Source organism: Leptonychotes weddellii, chromosome 11, assembly GCF_054177405.1.
Source record: "Leptonychotes weddellii isolate Sample4059 chromosome 11, ASM5417740v2, whole genome shotgun sequence".
NCBI classification, from domain to species: Eukaryota; Metazoa; Chordata; class Mammalia; order Carnivora; family Phocidae; genus Leptonychotes; species Leptonychotes weddellii.
The window spans coordinates 11691966-11699437 of NC_138379.1; the positions used below are offsets into that span (position 1 = coordinate 11691966).

The 7472-nt window shown below is 36.3% G+C and overlaps 1 pseudogene; it reads left to right on the forward strand.

Annotated features, from left to right (window-relative positions):
- Nucleotides 1-4757: 4757 nt before the first annotated feature.
- The window catches only part of LOC115936984 (olfactory receptor 4C11-like), a 4525-nt pseudogene continuing 1810 nt past the window's right edge, over nt 4758-7472 (forward strand).

A 7472-nucleotide genomic window follows, 5' to 3' on the forward strand; every position in this document is an offset into this window, starting at 1 on the left:
CCCTTAGAAAAGGGATCAAAGTGTATCTTCCTGAGTTCCTTACAATGCTTTCATATCTATGATGCATTTTGAGCTACTTTGTGTAAACTGGGTCATGGGTCTAAGTTCACTTTCTGTATATGGACATCCAGCTGTTCTATCACTGTTTGTTAAAAACACTATCTTTTCTCCACCAAATTACCTTTTCCTTTTTGTTCCATTGATCTCTGTGTGTATGATTTTTACCAGTACCACATTGTCCAGTAATAGCACACAGTCTTGATTACTCTATAGTAAGTCTACATTGTATAATATGAGTCCTGCAACATTATGGGGTTTTTAAAAAATTATTCTAGCTATTGTGGTTGCTTTGCCTTTTCATATGAGTATGAGAATCATCTTGTTGATATCTAAAAAAAAAGCTTACCGGGATTGGAGAAATTGACATTTTAACAGTATTGAATCTTCTAATTAACAAGCTATGTATACTCTCCACTTGCTTAGCTCTTCTTTGATTTATTTCATTATTGTTTTGTAATTTTCTGAATATAGATCTTGCACATATTTAATTAAATTTATATGCAAATAGGTTTTATTATATATTTTTTTATTTTAGATTTCATTTTTTGATTGCTGGCAATCCATTATGCATGTGGACAGTGTGTCCTATGAACTTGCTAAACTCACTTACTCATTTCAAGAGATATTTGTAGATTCTTTGGAATTTTAACATAGGCAGGTGTGTTGCATAGAAATAAGGACAATTTGGGCGCCTGGGTGGCTCAGTTCATTGGGCGGCTGCCTTCGGCTCGGGTCATAATCCCGGAGTCCCGGGATCGAGTCCCGCATCAGGCTCCCTGCTCGGTGGGGAGTCTGCTTCTCCCTCTGACCCTACCCCCTCTTGTGCTCTCTCTTTCACTCTCTCTCTCTCTCAAAAAAAATTTAAAAATTAAAAAAAAAAAGAGAAATAAGGACAATTTTATTTGTTCTACTTTGTATGACTTTTGGGGCGGGTCTATTACATTAGCTAGGACTTTCAGAACAGTGTTGGATAATTAGTGGTAAAAAAAAGACATTTTTGCCTTGTTCTAGAATAAGTTGTCTTTTACCATTAAGTATTGTATTAGCTATTGGCTATTCATAGGTATTTTTAGTAGGCTAATGAAGTTCATTTTGTTCCTAGATTGCTGAGGATTTTGATCATAAAAAAAGATGTTGAATTCTGTTGAATATTTTTTCTACATTTATTGATATGATCATATGATTCTCTTTCTTTGGTGTATTATATGGTGAATTACACTGATTGTTTTTCTATTGTTGAACAAGCCTTGCAGCTTGGATGAATCCCACTTGGTTGTGATGTATTGGTGTTTATTGCTGTATCTGACTTAATAATGTTTTGTCAAAAATTTTTATGTCTGTTTTCATGAGAAATAATGGTCTTTCATTTTCAGTACTTGTAGTTTTTTTTTTATAAATAGAGCCCTATTGTTATCAAGAATATATTATTTACGGGATTAACATAAGAATAAAAAAAAATTTTTTAAAGATAAAAAAATTTAAAAAAGAATATATTATTTATTATGTTTGTATTTTTTAATGAAAAAAATTAACACTGAGTGCAGAGATGAGCAAGATAGGCAGATAGATCTGGATTCAAAGTCCAGCTGTGCAACAAACTGTAGGTCATCTTGAGGAAGTCACTTTACTTCTTCAGACCTCAGCTTTCAACTCTGTAAAATGATAGTAATTACATCTAGATTTTAAAGTTACCATTAGGACGCACCAAGAAAATAAAAATGTCATACATCACACAGCATGTACCACATCAAGCCACCAATCACTATGGGCTGTCCATAATAGGCACTAACCAATATTATAGTCTTTATTTACAAAAGAAAGGACACTTCATTAAGCATTCTATCACAGCAAACTTTGTCCTTTCTTTTATTATTCAATGGTTAGAGGGAGTATAGCCTCACACTTAAAGAGTTCTGGCAAATCAGTGAGGAGACTTGAGTTTGAATCTTAGCTCTCTTGTATGCTGGTGAGTAGAGCTAGACTGAATTTCTAACCTCCCAAATTCAGTCTCCTTACCTTTAAAATAGAGATAAGAAATTCATGTAAATTGTTTAACAAAATACTTCATAAATATAAGCAATTGTTGTCACTTATCAAGATTCCTTTCTTTCTTTCTTTCTTTCTTTCTTTCTTTCTTTCTTTCTTTCTTTCTTTCTTTTTTTTTTTACTGAATCCCTTTAGGTACAAATCTGCTGAATTGCCATCAGGTCATACAAAAGCAACGTCACGACAGAAACACCTCCAGACATCTGCTTTCTGCCTCCTGCACCTAAACTTTCCAGTCAAACAAGTGAGGCTTGCCTGTGATTTGAATAATTGTATATGTGCTGCCGAAGCGAGCACGTGATTTGAGTAATTGTAACTGTAGTAGGAATGAGCATTCATTGTAGGTTATGTGTGCTCTCTAAGTCATGCCGGGTATCTAAAGAGGACATCTGGCTTCAACACAGTGCACAGCCATGTCTGAGCCACTGGCTCTCCACCCTGGGCAAGGTCTGCAGTTAGCCCTCTTAGTGAAGCTGTAAGATTCTGGTCCATCCCCAGTGAGAATCCCAATATAACAGAAATGCTGAAGTAAGCACAATTTAGAAACCCTCCTTTGCATCAAATTAGCATTTGGCCTGGATTAGCATCCAGCTCAAACACATTTTGATGAGCCATGTAAATTAGATCACAGGAAAGATGGGCCAGGCAGAAAAAATATGATAGAATCAATATTCTTGCAAGGAGGCAGATCTATCTGCCCTACTTTGTTACTTCCCTGAAAGAAAAGCTTATCTTGTGGGTAATTCAGTGTCATTCATGCATTCAGGCATGAAAATGGGAATGAAAATGATTGGGCCATAAAAGAGGCTTGATCAGTTTGCACAAACAGGAGGCCACAATGTGGAGGCAGCCATTTCCAGAGAGAAAAGGAGTCATCAGGAACCCGGGGTTCTCCTCATGCCTCCAGGAGGTAAGCAAGATGAATTTTTATTCTCATCAGCCCTGAGTCATCATCCCCACCCTGACACTGCAGGACATTTCCGGATTCTGAAATGGAATGTGCAAATGTGGATGGATAGTTAAGAAAAAAATAAAAATGAATTTCTCATCAAAGGTCAAGAAGAGTGAAGTCTTTTGCCTTCTCTGTCCTTTGCCAGTTTTCTCACCAACTCTCTCATTATCATCTGTACCTGAGTTCCAACTCTAGAGAGAGGCCAAGTCCAGAAATGGATTCTAGAAGTCAGGCACAGAGCATACCTGTTACCTACTCGTCTCCCAGCTGCTTTGTTCTCTCCCAGCCCCATCCCATTGGGTGCATGCTCTAGCCGTCCAACCATCTGGACTGTGGCACTTCTCTGCTCAAACACAGGGAACAGCCTCCTACTGCCTTCTTAAAACCAGTCATAGTAACATTATTGCATGCATACTCAGTACCAGGAACTGCACAAAGACTTTTCCTTCATTATTCCCAATGCTTCCAAAGGCCCTGGGAGGAAATGATTATTCTGTTATTATTGTTATTATCCCCAGTGTTATGCAAACTTCATATTTGGTCACGTCTGGATTGTCAGCTTTTTTTTTTTTCCCCAGCGTTTTTCCTTAGACCCCCAACCAAACTGACTTCTCACTGTTTTCCCATTCAAACCTTGTATTTCTTCCCCTTTGATTCTTATTTGTGGCTTCCCTCCAGTAGGCATGCTCTCCCTTTTGAAAACTGATCTCAAACACACCTCCTGCATGAGGACTTCTCATACCTCTTGGCCAAAAATAACATTTTCTCATCATTATCAGAGATACTCTTGTACCACCTTTTGGGACTTCCATTTGATTTTGTGCATCTCTGTCTCTCCTCTGCTAGACTGCCCATTTTTCAAGAGACTGAATGTCATGACACCAATATTTGTGTTTGGCATAAGGCATACAACACGTATTTGCTCAAGGAATGTCATGTGGATAAATGCCAAACTTGAGGAGAATACCTAATCTCTGTAGAGTCTTAGACATCTGTTTCTCTCATCAATTAGTTTTTTCTTTCCTTAATTTACATTTTCACTCACATGTAAAATCCAGTATCAAAGTAAGCCCCCTACAGTATCATATTATTTTTCAAAGTACATCTAATGATGGCTATTTAATCAAGGCTCTGGCTGGCTCCATAGTAATTAAGAGAGAAATCTATACAAAAAACTTCCTGTGCCCTACTCAATTAATTTTCCCAAGATTATCCACATTTTCATTTAGACAAGCTTGCACAGAAGGAGAAATAAATTAGTATTTAACTTCACCCTTTTTCCCTGTCACATGTAACACCACTGAAGATGTTGTTTCATGTAATTCACTGACGGTATTTTTAGCTAGTTCATAGGGCTCCATGCAAGTTTAATGGAAATCAATGACCCCCAAAACTTACATTTGTTTTGATTTGTTTCTGATTTTAGTACAACGTTTTTCACAATATGAGATGAACTTATTTATGCCCAGGCTTCAAAGGATGTGCAAACATCTACTAAGTTATTTCTATCAGCAGAAATGTTAAAAAAAGAACTGTTCAAACTCTCATCATTATTATTCAACAAATAATTAAAGCAGAGCGTCTTTCTTAAGTCAGCAAGCAGGCAGGCAAGAAAAGAGGGTGTCAGCACTTAGGTGAAGAAAGAAGAGTATATAACCTTGGGGTTAGAGGGATTAGATCAAAACTGGCTCTGGAGAACATGCATCCTCAAAAGGGGAATGAAACCCAGAAAGGAGAAAAGGTAGGTGACAAATAATGAGTGACTGAAATGGAACAGGTAAATTTGAGAAAAAGACAGAGGAGTTACAAGATTAACCAAGATAGAGGGAATAAGCAGGAAATACAGAGAAAATAAAAATCCACCAAGGTTTAAAATTTTTAATCAGAAAAAAATAATTGTAACCAAGACATTTTGAAGCGGTAAGACCAGTAGTTAGAAATGAAAAGCTGAGTGAGTTCAGAGTGGGACCAGTTCAGTTCAACAGCCATATACTAAGGTCCTACTATGGGCAAGGTGCCATGTTAAGAGCTACTGAGACCACCAAGACAATAAAGAAAGGCCCTGCCCTCCAGAAGCCCAGCAAAATGACAAAAACAAAGCTATCACTACACCACAAAAATCATGATACATGGCAGATTGAGATGATGGCCAGGAGAGCAGCACCCAGAGATACTAAGGATGAAAGAAAGCTCCTCAGGGAAGGAAGTGATTCTTCATGAGCGTACTTGATGAGCATGCTTGAGCACGTGTGCTGTCCTCATTCATGGAGAAAAGAGAGTTAAATATATACACACAAAAGTCTTGTATTAATAAACAAGAAGTAGATGTTCTCATTTTAATGGGGTTAGGCTGGAAAGAAGGAGTTAGGAAATAAGACGATCAAAACCCCACTTGGTTGTGATGCATTGGTTTCTATTGCTGGATTTGATTTACTGGTGGTTCGTTACAGATTTTTATGCCCACATTCATGAAAATAATGGTCTTTAGTGTTCATTTTGTGCATTATTTTTACTGGTTTTGGTATTGGGGTAATATGACCCATAAAATGAGTTGGGAAATGTTCCTTTTTCACTTAAAGAGAATGTGTAGAATTAGTACTATTGCTTCCTTGTATGTTTGGTAGAATTCAGTACTGAAGCCATCTGGGCTGGAAGTGTCCTTTTATGGTTGGTTTAATTCAATTTCTTTAATAGATATAAACCTTTTCAGATTACAGATTTCTTCTTTGTTGAGTTTTTGCAGTGTGTGTCTTTCAAGGAATTTGTGTTTTCAATTAAGCTGACAAATTTATGGCATAAAATTATTCATACTATCCCCTATTAGCCTTTTAATGTCTATAGAATGAGGGATAATGTCTCCTCCCTCATCCTTAATCCTGGCAACATGTCTTCTTTCCTTTTTCTTGGTTAGCTTGGACAGAGATTTATGAGTTTTATTATTCTTTTTTTTTTTAAACAGCTTTTGATTTGATTGATTTTCTGTACTTCTTTTGTGTTTACAATGTAATTATTTTCTTGCTTAATGTTTATTATTTTGTTCTTCCAGCTAGGTTTGGATTTTATTTGTTCTTCCTCTAATTTTCTAGGATAGAAACTTAGGTTATTGATTTTACATTTGTTTAAAATGCATACAGTCTGTATTTTAAATTTCCTCAAAACACTGCTTTAGGGACACCTGGGTGGCTCAGTCGTTAAGCATCTGCCTTCAGCTCAGGTCATGATCCTGGGGTCCTGGGATCAAGCCCCACATCAGGCTCCCTGCTCAGCGGGGAGTCTGCTTCTCCCTCTTCCCCTGCTCATGCTCTCTCTCCCTCTCTGTCAAATAAATAGATAAAATCTTTAAAAAAAAAAAAAAAGCTCTGCTTTAACTGCCTCCCTCATTTTAATATTATTTATTTTCATTCAGTTCTAAATACTTCTTAAAATTTCCCTAGAGAATTCCACTTTGATCCATGGATTATTTATAAAAGTATTATTTATTTTTAAATATAGACTTTTCCAGATTTCTTTTCTGTTATTTATTTCTAGTTTAATCCTATGATGGACTAAGAAAGTGCATTGACTGATTCTTATTATTTTAAATTTGTTAAGTTTGCTTTACCACTCAGAATATAGAATACCCAGTGAATGTTTCATGAATGTTTACATCTATCTATCAGTTATCTATCTATGTATCTATCTATCTATCATCTATCAATCTATCTATCATCTATCTATCTATCTATCGGCATTAAAAAAGAGGGAATATTGCCATTTGTGACAACATGGATGGACCTTGAGGACATTATGCTAAGTGAAATAAGTCAGACAGAGAAAGACAAATATTGTATGATCACACTTATATGTGGAATCTAAAAAAGTTGAACTCACAGAGACAGAGAGGAGAACAGTGGGGGTAGGGAAATAGAGAGAGATATTGGCCAAGGGGTACAAACATCTAGGTATAACCAACTGAGCCACTTAGGTGTTCCTTTTTAAATTTTTTTTAAAGATTTTATTTATTTATTTGTCAGAGAGAACAAACATCTAGGTAAAAGATGAATAGATTCTGAGGATCTAATGTACAGCATGGTGGCTATAGTTAACAATATGGTATTATATATTTAAAGTTGCCTCAGCCAAAGCAACTTCTTTCTAGAAACATCGCCAAAGGCAAGGGAAGCAAGGGCAAAAATGAATTATTGGGACTTCATCAAGATAAAAAGCTTTTGCAAAGCAAAGGAAACAGTCAACAAAACCAAAAGACAACCGACCGAATGGGAGAAGGTATTTGCAAATGACATATCAGATAAAGGGCTAGTATCCAAAATCTATAAAGAACTCATCAAACTCAACACCCAAAGAACAAAGAATCCAATCAAGAAATGGGCAGAAGACATGAACAGACATTTTTCCAAAGAAGACATCCAAATGG